General features: G+C 40.7%; 1 long non-coding RNA gene across 1 annotated transcript in view; it reads right to left on the reverse strand.

The window, feature by feature from the left end:
* The window catches only part of LOC148150089 (uncharacterized), a 78,929-nt gene that overhangs the window by 14,457 nt on the left and 41,297 nt on the right, over positions 1-23,175 (reverse strand). Inside the window, exon 3 of the long non-coding RNA XR_015756911.1 lies at positions 3,623-3,857. This is a non-coding gene — a long non-coding RNA (uncharacterized LOC148150089). The remainder of the gene's footprint in view (positions 1-3,622; positions 3,858-23,175) is intronic.

The raw sequence follows: 23,175 nt of genomic DNA on the forward strand, positions 1-23,175 counted from the left end.
ATCCATTTGTAAATTTCTTATTTTGTCATTTCAACTAACTTTCCCAACTATGTTAGTGTAATCAGTAAATTTGGTTTCAGTATTTTCCATCCCCATATTCAAGTCATTATTACAGATTGTAAATAGTTGGAGCCTGAGGACCCTATGACACCCCACTAGTTATATCTTGCTAACCAGATGAAGTCCCATTTATCCCAATTTAAGAAATTCTTTTTTTCTTCTTCCTCTCTCTTTCTCATTTATTTTTCTTTCTTAATCTAACCGTTCTTTCCTTCAGATTTGTCTTTCAGTTTCATGATTTTATAGTATTGGGCAGCACAGTGGCTCAGCGGTTAGCACTGCTGCCTCACAGCACCAAGGTCCCAGGTTCGATTCCGGGCTCAGGCAACTGTCTATGTGGAGTTTGCACATTCTCCCCGTGTCTATGTGGGTTTCCTCCCACAGTCCAAAGATGTGTGGGTCAGGTGAATTGGCCATGCTAAGTTGCCTATAGTGTTAGGTGCATTAGTCTTGCAATAGAGGTTCACTAGGTGCATTAGTCAGATGGAAATGGGTCTGAGTGGGTTACTCGTTGGACTGGTTGGCCCGAAGGGCCTGTTTTCACACTGTAGGGAATCTAATCTAATCATTACCTATCAATGTTGAATTGATGCTTAAGACTCTGAAAGGCTCTGTGACAATACTTTAAAGGAATAATGTGAACAAAAAAAAAGTTGGATTAAAAAAAAGCGAAAATGTAAATTTCACCAAAGTATGCCTTTACTTCAATGCTAATTGAATTGAATCAGCTTTATTGTCAAATAAGTGCAATGAAAAGTTTACAGTTGTCGCATTACAGCACCATCTCTTAGGTACAAAGTTACAGAGGTACACATACTTCAGTTCAAATTGTTAGGAAAGAAAAACAATTTAGAAATAAATAGTCCAGCATTATAGGTCATAGGAATAAATGAGAAATATAGAGAAGCAAAAAGTTCAGACATAAACTTGAAAGGGTTCAGAACAGATTTACAAGGATGTTGCCAAGGTTGGAGGATTTGAGCTATGGGGAGAGGCTGAATAGTCTGGAGCTGTTTTCCCTGGAGTGTCGGAGGCTGAGGGGCGACCTTATAGAGGTTTATAAAATCATGAGGAGCATGGATAGGGTAAATAGACAAAATCTCTTCCCTGGGTGGGGGAGTCCAGAACTAGAGGGCATAGGTTTAGGGTGAGAGGGGAAGATATAAAAGAGCCCTGAGGGGCAACTTTTTCACACAGACAGTGGTACATGTATGGAATGAGCTGCCAGAGGAAGTGGTGGAGGCTGGTACAATTGGAACATTTAAAAGGCATTTGGATGGGTATATGAATAGGAAGGGTTTGGAGGGATATGGGCCGGGTGCTGGCAGGTGGGACTAGATTGGGTTGGGATATCTGGTTGGCATGGATGAGTTGGACATAAGGCTCTGTTTCCGTGCTGTACATCTCTATGGCTCTATGACTAAATCAATCTTTCCGATTCAGTCCCTGCTGGCACCTAGCCTCAAGGGAGACCTTCACTGCCCCACGGCCACCAGCACTTGACACACCAAGATACGAGTCACCCTACATCTCTTTGTCACTGGGCCCAATTCACTGAAGAATCCCTGTCTCCATTTCCAGGCCAGGCCGCCACTAGGCCATGAATCCCGCTTCGGCTGCAGATGTCACCTTGCTGGCGCTGCCATCTTGAAGAGTATGCTGCTGTCGGTGCAGAATGTTAGGAGAATAACCTCGCTGCTGCTGCCACATGTCCCAAATGGCGGGAGAACGCACTCGCTGTGGCCACTTTGGAATGCTGTGAGAAGTTAAACTCCCCCCCCCTCCGCACGCGGCCTGCTCTCGCTGTTGAGCCGGTGCTGCCGACCAACCAGCCACAGTGAAAAAGAAAAGACAGACCAAAATCAAAGGAAAATAAAGCAAAAGAAAAGAGCAGAAGCAAAAGTAAAACAAAGAAGGAAAGCAAATGGGAGGGATGGGCCCTGGGCAAGTGCCCATACACAGCCCTGTTAATGCACTGCCATTTTGAACTGGTCTTGCACTTATGATGCTAATTTAATGGAAACATGCGAGTACTCATATACAAAGTGGAAACCAAGCAACCAATGTTTGATGTGTTTTTACCTTATTTAGATAGACAGAGATTTTAACCCATTTTTAGATCTTATAGGTACTTCCTGTGAGGAAAACACTGAAAGATATGATAGGCTGTCTCACTCTTGGCCACAGCTGATGCTACTTGAGCCATTCACTGAACAGTGTTGTCCATTAGAAATGTATATCATGTTAAAGATGTGTCCACAACCTTTCAGTAACCAAGGAAATAAAGCACACAGTGATCCAAAAGCACATGCAAACCCTGCTTTTAATCTAACCATTTTATCAATAAACAGGCAAAAATTTTGAAGTCAGCATGCATATAGCATGCAACCATAAATATTACTATCATATGATGTTGTTCTTTTCCAATTTAATGATTGAAAGTTTCGTTTGGCCATATCTGAATATTTAATTGTCTATGTTTTACTAGTAGCTAATGTATTGGACAGCACTCCTTGTGGGGATATCCAACAACAACTCACTGAACAGCATCAGCCTGACTGATGAAAAATGGCAATGAAGTCAAGAATGTACTTTTTCCTCTCTGGCACTGAATCAAAATGTTCCAGCCAAACAGGCATCCCCTAAAAACATGCACTTATTAAGAAACATGTTTCAGTACTCAACAGAGGCTGCACATGGGGCGTGTTAAAAGAATCAGTGTCTTAATTGGTCTCAGAATTATTGGCTCAACAGAGGCATCAACTTGTGAAAGTGAAAATATCAACAGCAGTTCCCACGTAACTCTAACACTTGCACCTTTCTAACATTCTTTCCTGACAACCATCTCCTTTAATGTGATCCAGACACTTTCCAGAAAATGCATGTTGACCTTAAGAGTGCTTAAAGCAAGAATGCCCAACTCACTGAAGTAAGATAGGTTACAGATCTGCCTCCAGTACTGTTAGGGCTCATTGCATCAGGATAGCTTTATGAACAGATTTGCTTCTGTTGTTTTAGTAGTATTTTTTAATTTACTTCAAGCTCCTTCCAAAAGCACAAATCTGATTAATAACTGTTAGAAATAACAGTCATTATACCCTTCTTGCACCTGCAGAAGATCAAGCTCGTTGGTGTATTTTCATATTTTAAATGATCCCGCATTAAGCAATAAACCATTTTATTATCTTCTCTATGGTATACTGACATCTGTCTGAGACTTCAAAGGTTTGAAATATTTTCTCCAGTAGCCTCTTTAAATATACTAGCTCAGTCTAACGATCATTACACATGCACCTAATGTGCAGACTTCATCTGTTCAGGACATTTTGAAAAACGTTTGTAACAAGATGTTAGCATTCTCTCAGCCTGGAAGCCTGATAGCATTTTATTAGCAGAGCTACTTCTGTGAATCAACAATGTCATGAAGCCAGTGGAACATGAGAAAAGTGTTTTTAATAGAGATAGCAATATAAACAGTTCCACATTAATCTAATCATCAATAATGAGCTCAGATAAAGTGTTTTTGCAAATTTTATTTAAAAAGCACACAGTAAGTACTTACTTCTCTCTGTTTCCAAAAGGCATGTGCATCATATTTCTTTAGTGGTGTTAGTTATTGGTCCAAGTGGCAAGGATAGGTGAAGGACTCAATGTCTAACTCAAAGTGTTCTTAAGTTGTTCCAATTTCAGTTTATTTGCCAAGTATCCAAATAACACCACGCATTCTCACTAATTAAATGATGAAGTCATCGACAAAGGAACAAAATATTCCTGTACCATCAAATTACGATTGCACACTGGAAAACACAAAATAATTGTAGACACCATTGAAAATATAATGCATTCTTGTTTAGCACAAGGCTAAACAGTTTACATTTGTAGCAAAATTTCAACTGGAATGAACAAACCAATTCTACATTGTAGAATTCGGTTAAATACATAGTGAAATTTAATGCAGCATTACGTAACTGACAACAGGAGTATTTCAGCCCTAAAACGCTCTGGTGAAGTCAATTGGACGGCTGCTTTAGAAAATGATATACCAGACTATTTGCTAGTCAAATAGACAAGAAAGCCATGTTTATTTTGCCATTTAGAAAATGTTTCAACTAAATTCCAGTGGGTTTTCAGCTGTATCATTTTGGGGATTAACTGGAATCAGCTACAATGGAGATAATATTTAAAATGTCAGTGTGTGGTGGATGTTATGGAGCAGAATTTATGATCATTTATTCATTAATTCCAAAGCAAACATTGCTGTTTATCTCTATTGTCAACCTTTATTTTATAAAATGTTGCATACATTTGGGTTGAGCATGAGTGCCCAAAAAAACTAAGATCTAGAATGATATACTGAGCAACATACAATGGGCTTGATTTTGTTGGTCAGTAAAGCAACACTTGCTATACTTTACACTTTCAGCCCATTTTTAAAAGTCAACTATTGAGCAGTAGCTACTTGTCATTGGGTTTCTAACATAATGTAACACTATGAGGGATCTGGGATTGGTGCGACAGCCAATTTTCTCACCCAGTCAGGACTTTACCTTCAATGTAATGGGTTTCAATGTCAGCTAACAATCTGTTATGAAGGACTTCAACAGATACCTTCTGGTAGGCCTAATAAACAAAATCTATAGACATTTTTTGCACACTTTGTTAGCCACCTATTTTAAAAATTCAATCAGGTTTGGCAGGTTTGTTAGTCTTTACAAATCCATATAGGATCAGCTGAAAATTGGTGTTTGGTCACCCTACCCTTAATTATAAACTGTAATAATTTCCTCATTTCAGTCTGTCACCTTTCATAAATAGTGGAGTGAAATCTGCAATTTTCCAATCTAATAGAATGGTTTCTGAGTTGAGATAAAATTGGAAATTTATAGTTAGAATATATGCAATGTTCTCACAATTTTTAAAATACCTGTAATTGAACCTACCTGACCTGGGGATTTGTCACTATTTATAGGCATTATATTCACTATTACTGCTACCTTATCAATGTTAATTTTGCTGAGCTGTGGATCTGATTCATGAATATTTTATTCGGAAGTCTGGCAATGCTAACCTTTCTCTCGACTGGAAATGCCTATCAAAGTGGTCCTTCAATACATCAACCATTATGTTATTTTCATTGATAATATAATTGTTACTAACTTGTAAGGGGCTCATACTGCTTTGTCCACCATTGTGCCCAATCAGTCTTTTTGGTTATGTCCTCAAAAAGCTCAATCAAATTTGTGAGATCACACAAAACCATGCTGGTTATCCCTCAACAGTCCCTGCCTCTCCAAATGAATGTAAATCTTATATCTCAGAATTCCTTCCAACAATTTACCCACCACTGATGTTAGACTCACTGGTCTATGTACACGGACCACACCCACACACTGAAACACAGTCACATGGAGCGCATCCAGACACGGAAACATGGTCATGGGGAGCTTACCCACACAGTAACATTGTTTCGTGTGTGGGTGTGCACCATGTGACTGTCTTTCGGTGTCTGAATGTGCACCATGTGAATTTCAATGTGTGGGTGTGCACCAGTCCAAAACTAGAGGGCATAGTTTTAAGGTGAGAGGGGAAAGATTTATAAGGGACTTAAGGGACAACTTTTTCACATAGAGGGTGATGCGTGTAAGGAATGAGCTGCCAGAGGAAGTGGTGGAGGCTGGTACCATAACAACATTTAAAACCCATCTGGATAGGTACATGAATAGGAAGGGTTTAGAGGGATATGGGCCAAATACTGAAAAATGGGACTAGATTAATTTAGGATACCTGGTCAGCATGGACGGGTTGGACCTAAGAGTCTGTTTCCATGCTGTATATCTCTATGAGTCTGTATAATTCCACTTTCTTTTGTAATTAAAATGTATAAGTTATTTTCTGGTGTTTTTGTTAATCCTTGAAAGGTTCTTGTTCACAGTCATGCTTTTGTAGCTCTTCCTACCTGCTTTGTCTGACCAATAGAAAGTAGAAGCAGGAGTAGCTATTTGGTCCTTCAAACCTGCTCCCCCATTCAAAATGATTATGGCTGATCATCCAGTTCAGCTCCCTGCTCCCACTTTCTCTCAATACTCTTTGAGCTCTATATGCCTAAGGACTATATCGAACTCCTTCTTGAAAACATTTAATATTTTGGCCTCTATCGCTCTCTGAGTGGCAGAGAATTTTAGAGGCCCACCATTCTCTGGTTGAAGAAATTTCATCTCATTGCAGTCCTAAATGGCCAACACTGTATCTTTAGGCAGTGACCTCTGGTTCTGGATTCCCTTGTCAATAGAAACATCCTTCTTGCATTGACCCATTTTGATCTGTTAGAATTTGATAGGCTTCTCCGATATCCCCCTCATTCTTTTCAAGTCCGTGAATCTAGCCCTAACTGATCCAGTCTGTCTTTGCAACAGCCCTGCCATCCCAGGAATCAGTATGGTATGTTTCTGTTGCACTCGGTAATTAGAAAGTCCTTCCTCAGTCTAGGAGACCAAACCAGTACACAATACTCCAGGTGTGGTCTCACAAAGGCCCTGTACAATTACAGCAAGGCAACCCAGTTCCTGTACTTAAATCCTCTTGCTATGAAGGTCAACATACAATTTGCCTGCTTCATCGTTTGCTGCACCTACATGCTTACTTGTATAAAGACACTCAAGTCTTGATGCATTTTCCTCTTTTCCAATCATTCACCATTCAGATAATTATTTATTTTCCTGATTTTGCTACGAAAGTGAATAACCTCACATTCATCCACATTATGCATCATCTGCCGTTTGCCCACTTGCTCAACTTGTTCAAGTTGAAGCATCGCTGCATTCTCATCAACCACCCAGTCTTGCCTTGTGGGCAAACTTGGTGATATTACATTTAGTTCCCTCATCTGGGACTTTCCCATCCCCAGAGATCCTTCCCCCCCACCCCCACCCCAGGGGAAGCCTGTCACCAACATGTAAATTGGGGGCGTTGTCAGAAAGAGATGATGCAAGGCTCCCATTGGCCCTTCAGTGGATGGTTGAGAGCTTCCATTACCCCCTCCCCTCCCAAGATTCTGCCCACTTGGCAAATACCTGGAGGCTGCCTGCTGGAAGCTGGCATTATGGGAGCTTGCAGGATCTTCTGCAGTGACCTCCACCAACCAAAGCTTCAGCCTCTGCCCATCCTCTCCCTGGCAGCTGTGACTACTGCTCATTTCTGAGGAGTAAGTACCTCCACAAAAGGCACTTCAACATTTGCCCTTGCAAACTCAACCCTGTAATAGCAGTGTTTAAATCTGCTGTCGGGACTGCTGATATCCAAGGTTGGAGGGCCTTTGATTAGATAGAGTCATAGAGTTATACAACATGGCAGCAGACCCTTCAGTCCAACTTGTATGTGCCAACCACATTTCCAAACTGAACTAGTCCCACTTGCTTGCCTCAAGGACCTACTGATCATTGTAAATAGGCAGCGGACCTGGAGGCTGCATCTTAACAGGCATTCCCTGGGAATATCTCCCAGGATTGCTACATAACAGTCAAGCAAGGGGCTGAGACCCCAAACTAGTTTCAATCCATTCTCATAACCTAAGAGCACCAGATTGCATTGTCCACTCAGTCCCATACATCTTTCCAAATAGGTATTAAGTGGTCCTATGCAGTCCTCCAGTTTGGTGTAAAGTATGGAACAATGCAAGTTTGAAACTGAATCTATTTTTGCTCAAAACTCTTAAAGGACTTACTTCCAGCAAATCCAGTGTGTGTCATTTCCCACTGTTGGAGTGGTACCGTTCTGCAAACAAGGGAATGGTTTTGAGATATTACAAATGCTAGATGTCACTCAGTCAGCTTGACTAGGAGTCAGTGTGCATTATGTAGCTCAACTATTACACAAGGATAAAAGCTCTTCACAATTTCAGTGTGACAGAGGAATTTCAGTCAGAATTGCTGCTCGTGTCACACCACAGTACAATCATACATGGTAAGCTGTAGCAGGCTGTTTCTACTTAGTAGGACCGAACATCATAAACTTTGAAGGGGGGAGCAGTAAATGAGTTACAAGTTATAGGAAAAAAGCAAACTGACAAAGGGTCAGTTAGACTCGAAATGTCAGCTCTTTTCTGTCCTTACAGAAGTTATAGGAAAATACTTGCTTCTAAATTGTATCTTCAGGCAGCTACTTAACATGGAAACATATTCTTCTGTCTTGCCTTAACAGTTTTCTTCAGAAATGCATCTTCTTTCTGATCAAGATCCAAGATCTCTGGGCCATGTGGACAGCATTGATGGCACCTGCTAACCACTGCCAAGTCCGTCTTTTATTTCTGGTGGGTGTCCTTCTGCCACAAACAAGGAGGCACCCACTTCCTGCACTTTCTGTGCCAGCATTTTCAAATGCCATTTATCAGAGCAGTCACTTTTTGGATGCAATGGCTTAATTTTAAACATATTTTTAGTGCAACTTGCTGCCCTGCTTTCAAATGTAATTATTTCGATATCTGAAATCATGTCTGAATATGCCTGAGCAGATGAAAAGAGTACCCGAGAATGGGGCCAGGAAAGCTGTGAGTAAACGATGCACAGCAAGCAGTAAACAGTGGAAAGGAGTGAGGGAGGTTGAGCAAGGAAAATTATTTGGTTACATGTACCAAATGGTGAAGCAGTTATAACACTGATAGGACCTGGTATCTCCTCCCAGGTCATGAGCACCATCAAATGCTTTCTGAATGATATTTACAAGTTCAATGTGCAACAAAGTTCCCACTTGACCCAAGACAGCAAGTACTCGACCATGAGGTCCCAGGAAATCCAGGCCACCATACTCCTGCTTTTATATGGACGAGCACATTGAATTGGAGGGAACAGCAATGGTGAATGGATACACCAGCTCCAAGTAATTCTGCTCCTGCTGCTACATTATTTACCTTCTTCAGAGCTAATGTTGTAGATAATAATTTGTAAAGTCACTACAGTGTTACCAAATTGCTTCAAAAGTACAACTGCTCCATCAGCCAATACACTGTGGGGATAGCGGTTCATATGAATTACTCATGACTTTCTGCAAAGGGAGTCAGATTACAGAAGATTTTCATGTTGCTTAGGGATCCAGGCTTTGAATATCGATGAAAAATCAAAAGATTCCAATGAAAGATCCTTGGGGAATATCAGAGGGAATAATGTGGACTAAGAAGAGAACTGTTGCTGCTGATAGTACTAAAACAATTTGGCCCATTGTGTCCATGTCAATTATCAAGCATCTGTTTTAATCATATCTCCCTGCACTGGGCTCACAGCCTTGAATACTATGGTGCTTCAAATGTTCATTCAATACTTATTAAATGTTGTAGTGGTTCCTGGCTCCACCATCATTTCAGGCAGTGAGTACCAGATATCCACCACACTCTAGGACAAAAATATTCTCCTTAAATCTCCTCTTTATTCTCCCCTTCACCTTAATTCTTTGCCCTTTGATTACTCACACCTCTTTGAAAGGGAAGTGTCTTCCTATCAACCCTATCTATGTCCTTCATAATTTTGCAGATCTCAGTCAGGGTTCTTCTGAACCTTCTCTGCTCCAAGGAAAAAACAGCTGAAGCTCTCCAGCCTGAGCAACATCCTGGTGCATCTCCTCTGCACCCTCAGCAGAGTTCTTATGTCCTTCCTATAGTGTGGTAGACAGAACTGCACATAGTATCAATGTCCTAGGTAGATCTATCACAAGCTCCCAGATATTGAATTCCATACCTCAACTAATAAAGGTGAGTATGATATCTGCCTTCTTAATCACCCTACCAATGTATTGTGTGTAGAATTAGATAGTTAAGAATGGAACAAGATGAAAGAAGTCTCACCCAGCTAGTTAATGGTACAGAGATGCTAGAGGGAGGTCTGTGGTTCATCATGTCAAAGAATACAGGTAGGCCTAAAACAATGAAAAGGAAAAGTTTTCCTTTGCTGCAGTCACATAGCATGTCGTTTTCTTAAGAGCAATATCTGTGCAACCTTATGGAGCGGGCTGATGTTAGCAGATTTGAAGAGATGTAATGGTTAGCAAGATAAACTAACCTGGGAGCCAAAAGGGGAGGTTGGGTGGAAAACTGTTTTGTGAGAATAGGGTTGAGAAAGTCAGAAGTAGATCTCATGAATAAGATGAACTTGGCGCGAGTATGAGGGGACATCAAAGAGAAATTAGAAAAAGAGATGAGATCAGGGTTATGATAGAGACCAAATGTGGATATTGAGAGATACATGAGATTGGACAAACAGAAAATGGGAGGGTAATGGCAGATATCCAGGGTTCAAAATAACAGAAGTCCTCGGGGAACAGAATGTTCAAGGAGGAACTTGGAAAGAAAATTAGGAGAACAAAAATTGGGCATGGAGGGAGAATGGATGGTAAAACAAACGGAAATCCTAAATTATTTTGCAAGCACATTAAGTGTTAAATGATAATCGGGAAAGAGTAGGGCCCATTAAAGACCACAGTGCATGGATCTGACGGATGTAGGTAGGGTCTAAATAAATACTTTGTGTCAGTGTTCACTAGTGGGAGGGAGATGATATGGGTATACAAATCAGCAAGAAGGATATAATTAATATATAATATTGATTGGAATTTTCTCGGTGCAAATATCTTGGATGGAGCAGACTTTGTCAGGTGTGTCCAGGAAGGGTTCCTGACTCAATATGTAGATAGGCTGACTAGAGGGGAGGCTATATTAAATTTATGCTTGGCAACGAACCACGTCAGGTATCAGATCTCTCAGTGGAAGAGTATTTCGGTGATAGTGATCACAACTCCCTGACCTTTACTATAGTCATGGAGAGGGATAGGAGCAGACGATATGGGAAATATTTAATTGGGGGAGGGGGAATTACAATGCTCTTAGGCAGGAACTGTGGAGCATAAATTGGGAACAGATATTCTCACGGACAGAAATGTGGAGATTATTTAAGGAGCACTTGCTTTGAATGCTAGATAAGTTTGTCCCACTGAGGCAAGGAAGGGATGGTATGGTAAGGGAACCATGGATGAGAAGAGATGTGGAACATCTAGTCAAGAGGAAGAAGGAAGCTTATTTAAGGTTGAGGAAGCAAGGATCAGACAGGGCTGTAGATGGTTATAAGGTAGCCAAGAAGGAACTGAAGAATAGATTTAAAAGAACTAGAAGGGGGCATGAAAAAGCCTTGGTGGGTAGGATTAAGGAAAACCCCAAGGCTTTCTACACTTATGTGAGGGACAAGGGGATAGCCAGAGTGAGGGTAGGGCCAATCAGAGATAGTGGAGGGAACTTATGACTGGAGTCAGAGGAGGTAGGGGAGGTCCTTAATGAATACTTTGCTTCAGTATTCACTAGTGAAAGGGACCTTGTCATTTGTGAAGACAGCATGAAACAGGCTGATACACTTGAACAAGTTGATGTTAAGAAGGAGGATGTGCTGGAAATTTTGAAAAACATGAGGATAGATAAGACCCCTGGGCCAGACGGGATATACCCAAGGTTACTACGGGAAATGAGGGAAGAGATTGCTGCACCTTTGGCAATAATCTTCTCATCCTCACTGTCCACTGGAGTAGTACCACATGATTGGAGAGTGGCAAATGTTATTCAAGAAAGGGAATAGGGACAACCCTGGGAATTACAGACCAGTCAGTCTTACATTGGTGGTGGGCAAATTATTGGAGAGGATTCTGAGACACAGGGATTTATGATTAATTGGAAAAGCATAGCTTGATTAGAGATAGTCAGAATGGCTTTGGGAGGGGCAGGCCATGTCTCACAAGCCTTGTTGAATTCTTTGAGGATGTGACAAAATATATTGATGAAGGTAGGACAGTGGATGTGGTATACAAGACGTTTGATAAGGTTCCCCATGGTAGGCTCATTCAGAAAGTAAGGAGGCATGGGATACAGGGAAATTTAGCTGTCAGGATACAGAATTGGCTGGCCCATAGAAGACAGAGGGTGGTAGCTGATGGAAGTATTCAGCCTGGAGCTCAGTGACCAGTGGTGTTCCGCAAGGATGTGTTCTGGGTCTGCTGCTCATTGTGATTTTAATAATTGACTTGGATGAGGAAGTGGGAGGGTGGATTAACACATTTGCCAATGATACAAAGGTCGGTGGAGTGGTGGATAGTGTGGAGGGCTGTTGTAGGTTGCAAAGGGACATTGACAGGATGCAGAGTTGGCCTGAGAAGTGGCAGATGGATCTCAACCTGGAAAAGTGTGAAGTGATCCATTTTGGGAGGTTAAATTTGAATGTAGATTACACAGTTAAAGGCGGGGTTCTTGGCAGTGTGGAGGAACAGAGGGATCTTGAGGTCCACGTCCATAAATCTCTCAAAGTTGCCACCCAAGTTGATCGGGTTTTTAAAAAGGAGTATGGTGTGTTGGCATTCATTAGCAGAGGGATTGAGTTTAAGAGCCATAAGGTTATGCTGCAGTTCTAAAGAGCCCGGGTTAGACCACACTTGGAATACTGTGTTCAGTTCTGGTCACCTCATAATAAGAAGGATGTGGAAGCCTTTGAGAGGATGCAGAGGAGATTTACCAGAATGCTGTGTGGACTGGAGGGCTGGTCAGATGAAGGAAGTTTGAGGGAGCTAGATTTTTCTTCATTGGAGCGAAGAAGGATGAGAGGTGAATTGATAGAGGTGTACAAGATTGATGAGAGGCATAGGTACAGGGATAGCCAGAGACTTTTTCACGGGGTGGAAATGGCTATCACGTGGGGGCATAATTGTAATGTAATTGGAGGAAGGTTTAGGGGAGATGTCAGAGGTTGGTTCTTTACACAGAGAGTCGTGGGTGCATGGAATGCTCTGCCAGTGGTGGTAATAGAGTCAGAGACATTAGGGACAATGAAGTGACTCTTGAATTGGTGCACGGATGATAATAAAATGTAGGGTATGTAGGTTAGTTTGATCTTAGAGTAGGATAAAAAGTCGGCACAACATTACAGTCTGAAGGGCCTTAACTGTGTTGTACTGTTCTATGTTCTCATGTGATATAATTAAAGAAATTAGGATAGACACAGAGGAGGTTCTGAATGGTCTTCAGTCCTGTATATATACCTTTGCCCAACACTAAAATTCTTGTAAATGGCTGTCTTTACTCTGTCAATCTGAATTTGAAACTCTTGCATGTTTTGGTCACTCCTTCCAAGAGGATCTTTAACTACAAAACCATTTATCAATCCTTGTTACATAATACCAAATCTAAAACAGTCAGTTCTCTGGTTAGCTCCATGACATGTTGCTCTAAGGAACAATCCCTCATACACTCTTCAAAGCTACCCTTGCCAAGCTGATTAATCCAATCAATGTGCTAGTTCAATTCACCCATAATTACCATTGTGCCCTTCTCACAAGACTTCATTGTTTCCTGCTTTATATAATGTCCTACTTTGGAAGTACTGTTCAGGGACAGGGATTAATCAAGAATCACCAATATGGTTTTTCTGAATGGAAGTCATGTCTGGGTAGATGAGGAAGCAAAGGCTGATGGCTGAGGGGTGATTTTCTGACCAGAAGCCCGTGTCTGGTGGAGTTTTGCAGTGATCAGTGTTGGGCCCTTGCTGTTTGTGGCTCATATAAATAATTAAGAATTTAACTTTGGAGAGTTGATCAGTGGACACTGGAATTAAATCTCCAGGTTGGTGAGATGGTAAAAATCCATGCCATTCTCTTTGGGTGCTCGTGTACAATTGATAATAGACAATATAGCATCTAACTCAATTGATATAAAAATAATGAGATTATAAAAATGATTACCAATTCATTATGTTGCATTTTACATTTTCACAGAGTCAGGATTTACTTCAATGAATTGACAATGGATGACAAATTGGTAGATTGGAGTCATCTGTAGAGGAAAGGAATGCTACAATGGGTGAGGTTGCAATTTAGCCTTTCCCTGGACAGATCAACTAAGATTATGTGAGTAACCTTCCTCACCTGTAAATGTGAATGTGTAACAATAGAATATTTTATCACTTGTTATATTTTTATCAGAGATTTTGGATTTACTGTCTGAACTGTCCTTAAATCTGCCAGTTTTACACCACTAAAAATCTGGCCTGCAGTATTCCTTGTTGAAATTTTCCTTGTGGTATTCATGATACATTCACGCCAGCTTTGGATTCCTTAAAGTTTGAAGTTGAAAGAGAAGGAAAATTCATTGACACTAAAGCAACTGAAACAATTAAGACAAGACGTTTTGAGTTTATAAAAATGTAACTTGCTGTAATGGGTGGCGCTGTGGCTCAGTGATTAGCACTGCTGCCTCACAACGCGAGGGACCCAAGTTTGACTCCACTCTTGGGTGACTGTCTGTGTGGAGTTTAGACATTTTCCCCATGTCTGCGTGGATCTCCTCTGGGTGTTCTGGTTTCCTCCCACAGTCCAAGGATGTGCAGGTTAGGTAGATTGGCCATGGGAAATTGCCCATAGAGTTCAGGGATGTGTAGGTTAGGTGAATTAGCCATTGGAAATCCAGGGTTGCAGGAATAGGGTTAGGGGAGGTGGGTCTTTGGAGGATCAAAGTGGACTTAATGGGCTGAATGGCCTGCTTTCGCATTGGAGGTATTTCTATGAATGACACATCTTGAGGGTACTCAGCCCACACAACTGAAGACTGCTTGCTGATGGACTGTTACTATTGGTGATACAGTAATGTAGGAAAGATGCCAGGCTTGAATGTTAGTGTCATCACTTTCTAAGATAGTAATAAACTTTTCTGTAAAGTATATGTTAGATATATAATGACATTAGTTATTTATTTTAAACTGTTGTGTATGTACTTTGTCACAGGAATGTTGGGCAACTGATCACAATCTTTATGCTTCTTGTGGAGATCACATGTGTCTTTGTCATTCATTAATTACACAGTATTCTTACTGATTAGGTAAATACATCGACACAATTACTTGTTGAGTGCTCTTTAGCATAAAATTTTCTCAACCCAACAATTTAAAAATGCTCAACATTAACTTTATAGTACCTAACAAGAGCTGTCCCTGAAAACTAAACATTCACTGAATACATCTTTTAAAGTTATTACAATTTAAAAATATATTTCTGCATTAAATATTATTTGACTCTCAGAACTATTTAAATGTAGTATCTTATCAATTATAAACAAAGGCTTATTTATGAAATTGTTCAAACTACAAAGGTTACTTTTCTAGCTACCTTTACAGCTTAATTATCTACAACCTTCAACATTGCAAGTTAATAACCCTCTTGACAATAGCATGCATAAACTTCATACTTTTATGCTTTGACCTGCTTGAACACACTTAATAACTTCTGGAAACGTGTGAATGGAACATAACGTCAAACTTTGCTCATTGATTGTAATTCAGTCTGCATCAACTTTGTGTGCTACCTGCTCAATTCAATGACTTCTGCCTTCAGTCAGCGCTGAGTCCTGCAGTGGATTGAATGGATGCATGAACAGGAGGGGTCATGTTGCGAGTGATCAGCACCAGTTCAAGCTAGGCTGAAATGTTTGCATTGTACAGCACGTCTTAAGGGAAGGTGCATTGTCAATGGCAGCTTTCAAAACCGTGACCCTATCTCCTAGAGGATAGAGGCAGCTGATGGATGGGAAAACCACCATCCTCACCATCCTCACTTGGAACTATATTGCCATTCCCTTACTGTTACTGGGTTAAAATCCTAGAACTCCTAATGAACACCACTATGAGTGTACCTACACAACTTGGACTCCAATCTTCTGAAGGGCACAGAGTGATGCAAATCATCAGCTTTCCACCACTTGTGCTCCAGCCAGTGGGGTAGCAACACTACATTGAAAAATGACATATTTTCGTAGAATCACTAACATTATGGAAACAGGCCGTTCATCCCAACAAGTCCACACCCCACTCTCCAAAGCGCATCCCACTATATCCATGTATATCCCATGGCTAATCCACCTAATTTACATATCCTTGGACATTATGGGCAATTTAGCATGGCCAATCCACCTAGCTTGCACAGTTTTGAGCTGTGGGAGGAAATCAGAGCACCTGGCGAAACTCACACAGACAAACTCCACCCAGACAGTCACCTGAGGCTGGCATTGAACTCAGTCCCTGGAGCTGGAAGGCAGCAGTGCTAACTACTGAGCCACTGTGCCGCACTGTGGGAATGTGCAAACATAATTAGTTGCAACATTAAGATGCAATATGGAAGCATTTCATTCATGAATTTAATTTGGAACATTTAGTTTGTATTAGCTTTCAGTTTTACATTGTGGCTCAGCAGACACTAGACATTTTGTGACAGAGGAAAATAAGGTGAGGGATAGTTAACAATTGATGTGTCCTTCACAGAAAGACCAACCACAGAGAGCAGTGGCTGCTCATCATGACGAGGTTGTGTAGCATGAACAAGCAACTGTGAATCTTGATACCTAATCTACTGAATACCTTAGGACTTCTTACAAGCATATCCAGCCAGCAAAAATGTTTGCATGTTATGCCTTTTCTGGATTGGTAGCTGAGCAGGAATATCAACCATGGCTTTCCTGTCCTGAACTTTAATTCTGGCAGTAGTAAAAAATATGCCAGGGTCTGGACATGTTAAGACCTCACCTACCTAAATGCCCTCCTGTTCTCTATTCTTGCTGTAGCTGGGAGCAGTAAGTTACATCTCTTTAGGGGATATGAACACCTGCTTGGATCCCTTCTCCTTCTCTCTGCAACTTGTCCTATTCCGTGTTCATTTTGTTCATTCTCCCAGTCAGAACATATTTCAAGGGGAATAGTTACTAATGCACCCAGGTCTGGGAGTAACTGTATTTATGGAAGCCTTGAAATTAGTAAAACTCCTTTCGGAGTTGCCAAATATTTCTTGTATATATTTGCAATTTGAAATGATTATAGAAAGCAACAAGTACTTGTAAAATTGAGGCAACAACAGAAGTTATTACTTCAAATCCTTCCATTATTTAGTAATTGATAAAACAATCCAATAAAATCAACAATACTAGCTTCAATAACAGTTATTTCCTTTATCACATAGATAATCTTTTCTCATGTTCTGCATTGGGTAATAGCAAGCTGTGGAGGTGTAACCATATTAAACTGTAATACTGTTTACAGTATTGGGCTCCTTATCTAAGGAAAAAATATACTAGCCTTGGAGGCAGTCCAGAGAAGATTTGCTCGACTGTTACCAGGTATGGAGAGACTGTCTTGAGTAGATTAGGCCTGTACATGTTGGAATATAAAAGAATGAGAGGGGTCATATATGATTCTTTGGGGGACTTTATTGGGTAGATGTTTCATTTTGTGGGCAAATCTATGACCAGAGGGGATAGTCTCAGCAAAAGGGGTCACACATTTCAGAAAGCGATGAAGAGGAATTTCTTCTCTCAGAGGGCAGTAAATCAGTGGATTTCTTTACCACAGAGGGCTATTGAGGGTGGGACATTAAGTGCATTCAAGGCTGTGATAGATTTTTAATCAGTAAGGGAATCAAAAGTTATGGGGAAGAGGCAGAAAAGTGAGGTTGTGGATTATGAGATCAGCCATGATCGCATTGAGTGGTGGAACAGACTCGATGGGCTGAACGGCCTACTTCTCCTTATTGTCTTATTCAAGTGAGCACAGAGAACACGATTGTTTATTACTATTTTACAATATTTCTGCAGCCAATCATTCCACTTTTACTTTTGAAAACTGAATTAATTCATAAACATTTTGTAAAGTTGTGAACCCAAGAAACCACATAACTGCAATTTGACTAAAAATTTCTGTTGATGCATTCACAGATGAAATCTTAATATTCTCCTGTGGCAGACATCTCTCCCCTATGTTATACAATTAACCTACTTATGAGACATGGGTTAAAGCATCTACTAAAACAGCAGACAAAAGAATGTCATGTTAATTATTTATTTGTTAATATAACAAAAGCAATTGCAAGTCTGACACGTGTCCTGTGTGTAAATACTGTTCAGAGTTCAGATCATGTCATCTGAAAAATAACATCAGTGATTTTAGAAAAATCCGACAAAAACATGTTTTGATGGGTTACAGATTATAAATGCTGCTATGTGCACCATTAGTACCAGCCTTCCAATCATTAATTAATGTACACTTGCAATAGTTAACGTCGCTGAGATTGCCTGTTTGTAATCAAACAGGTGATCCTGAATTGCCCTAACCCCGTGGGAGTATGAGTCATTGTCTAGTAATGAATTGATTGTGATCAATGTAGGTAGAGAAAAGCTCCCATCAAGTTTGCTCATGGATAGCCAATGCATAAAGCGTACCTGATCATTTTATTGCCAATGTTACAGCATATGTCATCAGTATCATTTTATTTTCCCTGGATATCCTCATGGGAATTGGGACAATGCTATAGTTTTAAAAGATTTATTTTATCCCTTTTATCATGAAGAAAAGTTGAGATGAAGGTGACAACTGATCTGCTCAACTGCTTGCGAGGCCTTGGTTTTTTTTTTGAAAGTTGGAACAATAGAAGCAGCCTGAATGGGTGGGGCCAAACTCCCACAGATCTGAGATTTTCAGTTTTAGCTTTCTACAGTTGCTGAGGTCTTGAAGCTGGATGTGGAAACTCTTATTCCTCTCTCGGTTACAGCTAAAAGCAAGGGTTATCTTCCTTATACCAGAATTGCATGTGAGAGGTGTGTTTATGGGATGTTACTATATTGGAGCAGTTAATTAGTAATAGTTAATATATACGATGTTTTGTTCAGCATTTCAATTGGGTTAAAGTTAAGCCAATTCTTTTCTTTCATTTTTATTTTGCCTGTATTTTAACAGCGGAATAAAATAAAGTGTGTTTTTTCTTAAAGCTGCGTAATTTGACCAATCGAAGTGCATCCAGAATGCAACGCCTAACACTTACCTTTAAAATAAGAAAACATTAGTGTCTAGGCTATCTTCTTAATATATTTTGAGGGGGGTTTTGTTTGGTTCAGAACAGAATTTCCAACCCAAAGCTGCCCAAACTGACGAAGAAACATCTGTGAATGCACCAACCATTTCAATCATCTCGAATAGGTCTAAGTGGAGGCCAAATCCAAAAAGCAGATAGAGCATGGAAATCCAAAAACATCACCCACCCACTTTAAACATCACCTGCCCACCTATGGTAGGCTTGCAGATCCAGTATTGGAATATTTAATCAGGACTCCAACTCAGGACAACAACACAGATTGGAAAGAGGTCATCCTCAATCCTAAGGGACTGCTAAGAAATAGAAATGTTAGGGATGGAGGGGAAGAGCTGTAAAATATACTCGAATGAGCCCTTGAAATGTCAGAACATTCAAGGCTATGGGTCAAGTGTTAGAAAGTGTGACTGATGTTGATTTAGAGTGTTTTTGTCAATGCAGACTTGATGGGCCAAAGGGCCTCTTCTATACTGAATGATTCAATATTTCTATGATGGACATACAGTAAATATCCATAAGGGATGGGTAGCTTCAAATCATACACTTTTGCTGATTGTTGCAATCCCCAAATGTGGAAGCAGAAAAGTACCATATGTGAAATGGTTGACAGTTGGAGTTTAGGTTATTACTTTCAGTGTCAGCTCTAAGGAAACCCACAGGTGATGTTGCCATTCCCCTCTGTCAGCAATATCTCCCGGATATGAGAATCAATGTTCAGTGCCTGTGGCATCCTTTCAAGCACCGCCGAAACAGAACCTGGGATACCCTATAGTCATCGAGCTCTGGTCCTCACCATATATCACACATGTAGGCAAATAATACTGGCATATATGGGTCTGGAAGGGTTAATACCAACACCAACTATGATAAGCTCATGAGGATTGGTGTGAAAACTAACTGAGAATCTTGAAGGAATCAGATGTAAGGCCTAGGACATCCCACCAATTTCTGTAATAATGTTTCCCACACCTGGTAACATGTTAGTAATTCTAAGTTAGCAGCAAGCTTTTTATTATTTGCTACAAGACACTCTTTTAGTTTGATTAGAAGGTAGTTATCCTCCTACATACCAGACCATATGGGTTCTGGAAGAACATATACGGACCACCTGTATGTCAGCACACTCAGGATGGTGAGCAGCTTTGAGGTTCTGATTATTTGAACTGCCCTTGACATTAAGGCTACATTTGACAGAGTCTGGTATAAAGGAGCCTGAGAAAAACTAGATTTAATGGGAACTGGGGGACAACTCTCCATTGTTTGGAGTTATACCTAGGTTGCGGTTGTTAGAAGTCAGTCACTCCTACTCCTGAGTATCTGGCAGGAATTCCTCGGGCTAGTGTCCTAGGCCCAACCATCTTCAGCTCCTTCATCAATGACCTGCACTCTATTATAAATTCAGAAGGGGAGATATTCACCAATGATTGCACAATGTTCAGCACCACTCATGCTGCTTCAGAAAGAAGATTTATACCCAAAACATTGATTTCTCCACCACCTGATGCTGCCTAGCTTGCTGTGTTCTGCCAGCCTCCTGCTTGTCTGCTTCAGATTCTGAAGCAGTTTATGCCCACATGCAGCAAGACCTGGACAATATCCAGATTTGGCTAACAAGTGGCAAGTAATAGTTATGTCACATAAATGCCATAAAATTATCATCTTTGACAAGAGTGAATCTAACCATCACCTAACCATCACCTCTTGACAACCAATGCCATTACCATCACTGAATCCCTACTATCAACATCCTGGAGGTTATCATTAAGCAGAAACTGAACAGGGCTAACCATACAAATACTCTGGCAAAAAGTGCAGGGCAGAGACCAGGAATCCTGCAGTGAGTAACTCACCACTCAACTCCTCAAAGTCTAACCACTAACTGCAAGACACAATTCAGGGTTGTGATGGAATATTCTCCACTTGCCTGGATTAGTGCAACTGCAACAACATTCAAGAAGTTTGACATTGGTGAGGAAACAGCTGCCCGCTTGACTGGAATCGCATCCACAAACATCCACTATAGCAGCAGTGTATTATCCACAAGGTGCACTGCTCTGAGGTCCCTCAGAATGCATCTTCCAAATCCATGACCACTACCATTTAGAAAGAAAATGGTGGCTGATATATGGGAACACCACCTCATCCAACCTGTCTTCCAAGTCACTCACCATCTTAACTTGAAAATATATCTTTTTTCTTTCAGTGTCACTGGGTCAAAATCCTTGAATTCCTTTCCTGACAGCATTGTGGGAGTACCTGCATCAGTGAGCTGTGCTGTGAAGATCTTCTGTACAGATCTGGTGATCTGATAAACCCTAGAGAAGAAAGCATTTTTGCAATGCCTGACACTGAAGAATACTTCAAAGAGTGACTGACATCACTTCAAATCTGATAAGAATATCACAAGAGAAGAAATCTGCAGCTCTAAGGCAGAGCTACAGGCTACATTGTGATATCTGTGGGAGCAGTTGCAAATCTGAGTCCAGAAAGTGGGCAAACAGACATCACATGACAGAACCATAGAAATGATACACCACGGGGGGGGGAATATTCAACCCATGCTATCCATGCCAATCCAAACACACCCAGGTGCCCTTTCTAATCCCATTTTCCTTCACATGACTCATGGTCCTCCATCTTAGAGTACTTTTTAAAAGAGGTTATGGTCTCTTCCTCTACCAGCAACTCAAGCAGCGAAACCCAGACACCCATCATCCTCTGCCTAAAATAACTTTTCCCCATGTCCCCATTGCTTGAATATGACCCCTGGTTTTTGAACCCTCTGCCATGGGAAAAAGATTCCTCCTGATTACTCTATCTCCACTCCTCACAATGTTGTGTCCCTCAATCATGTTGCCCCTCAGCCTTCTGTATTCCAAGGAAAACAACCCTAACCTCACCAATCTCTTCTCGTAGCTACAATTCTCCAGTCCTGGCTTGATGTCTCCGCTAAGGAAGGCAGGCATTCCATATGCCTTTCTTAACCACTTTGTCTACCTGTCCCACTACCTCAAAGGATTGGTGGAACATAGGATTGGCTGATATGCCATGTACACCATGGACACACACACCAAGGTCCCTCTGATTGTTGCTGCTTCTCAGTTGAAAGCCAACTCGCAGAAATGACAAGAATGGGCATTATCTTCCTAGTCACAGAACCAATGGTCTAATGAGTGGTTGCTATACCCAGGCTTAATGGTATTAATTGAATTTGTGATGATTTTAAACACCTGAATAAGACAGAAATCCATCTTCCATCTACATTTTAAGAGAATCAAGTCAAACAATCCAATAGCAGAACTTCCATGAAACTCACCACAAATAGTGGATTCTTCTAAATGTCATTGGATGAACAATCAAGATTGCTTACCACATTTATAGCACTCTTTGAATTTTTTTTAACAGATTTTCAACTGCATCTGACCCAGAGAGTTTCCAAAGAATGCTGTCTTGGAGTCATAGAGATGCACAGCATGGAAACAGACCCTATGATCCAACTCGTCCATGCTGACTAGATATCCTAAACTAATCTAGTCCCACTTGCCAGCACTTGGCCCATATTCCTCTAAACCCTTCATATTCATAAACCCATCCAGATGCTTTTTAAATATGATAATTGTACCAGACTCCACCACTTCCTCTGGCACCTCATTCCATACACACAACACCATCTGCATGAAAATGTTGCCCCTTAGGTCTCTTTTAAATCTTTCCCCTCTCGCCTTAAACGTATGCTGTCTTGTTCTGGACTCCCCCACCCCAGGGAAACTATTTTGTCTATTTACTGTCTGCGCGCCCCTCATGATTTTGTAAACCTCTATAAGGTCAAACATTTTGCATTTTGTATTTGTTCATGGGATGTGGGCATTGATTTCCCATCCCTAATTGCCAGAGGACAGTTAAGAGTCAACCACCTTGCTATGGTCTTGAGTCAAAATACACCAGACCAGTTAAAGGTGGTAAATTTCCTTCTCTAAAGGACAGTAGTGAACTAGATGGGTTGTTACAATATCAATAGTAGTTACATGAACTCCATTTGGCCTGCTCTTTATCCCAGACTTTAATTAATTCAAATTTTACCAGCTGTCCTTCGAAATCCTTCGTTTCTAAAGGATAAATCTAAAAACAATCTGAAACATCAACCGGATGAAGGACATTTGCTTGCAAGTGAAATATAGATGAACTTCAGGAAACCTTTCTATT

The sequence above is a fragment of the Chiloscyllium plagiosum genome, unplaced genomic scaffold, assembly GCF_037043375.1.
Source record: "Chiloscyllium plagiosum isolate Xiang-an unplaced genomic scaffold, Cpla_swu_hap1 HiC_scaffold_4, whole genome shotgun sequence".
Taxonomy (NCBI): Eukaryota; Metazoa; Chordata; class Chondrichthyes; order Orectolobiformes; family Hemiscylliidae; genus Chiloscyllium; species Chiloscyllium plagiosum.